Source organism: Colobus angolensis, unplaced genomic scaffold (assembly GCF_000951035.1).
Source record: "Colobus angolensis palliatus isolate OR3802 unplaced genomic scaffold, Cang.pa_1.0 Scaffold93, whole genome shotgun sequence".
Taxonomy (NCBI): domain Eukaryota; kingdom Metazoa; phylum Chordata; class Mammalia; order Primates; family Cercopithecidae; genus Colobus; species Colobus angolensis.
Genome location: NW_012123265.1, coordinates 3,797,389 through 3,797,696, shown reverse-complemented (window position 1 = coordinate 3,797,696; position 308 = coordinate 3,797,389). Strand labels below are relative to the sequence as shown.

The 308-nt window shown below is 53.6% G+C and overlaps 1 protein-coding gene across 1 annotated transcript in view; it reads right to left on the bottom strand.

Moving 5' to 3' along the window:
• The window catches only part of LOC105504638, a 78,384-nt gene that overhangs the window by 27,645 nt on the left and 50,431 nt on the right, over nucleotides 1-308 (bottom strand). The window lies entirely within an intron of this gene.

Below are 308 nucleotides of genomic sequence, written 5' to 3'. Positions count from 1 at the left end.
TTGCAGTGAGCCAAGATCACACCACTGCACTCTAGCCTGGGCAACTAGAACAAACCTCCGTCACACACACACACACACACACACACAATTAACCAGCACATGTGTGTAGTCTCAGCGGCTGGGGAGGCTGAGGCACAAAAATCGCTTGAATCTGGGAGGCAAAGGTTGCAGTGAGCCAAGATTGCACCACTGCACTCCAGACCGGGTGACAGAGCAAGACACTATCTCAAGACCGGGTGCGGTGATTCATGCCTGTAATCCCAGCTCTTTGGGAGGCCGAAGTAGGCAGATGACCTGAGGTCAGGGTT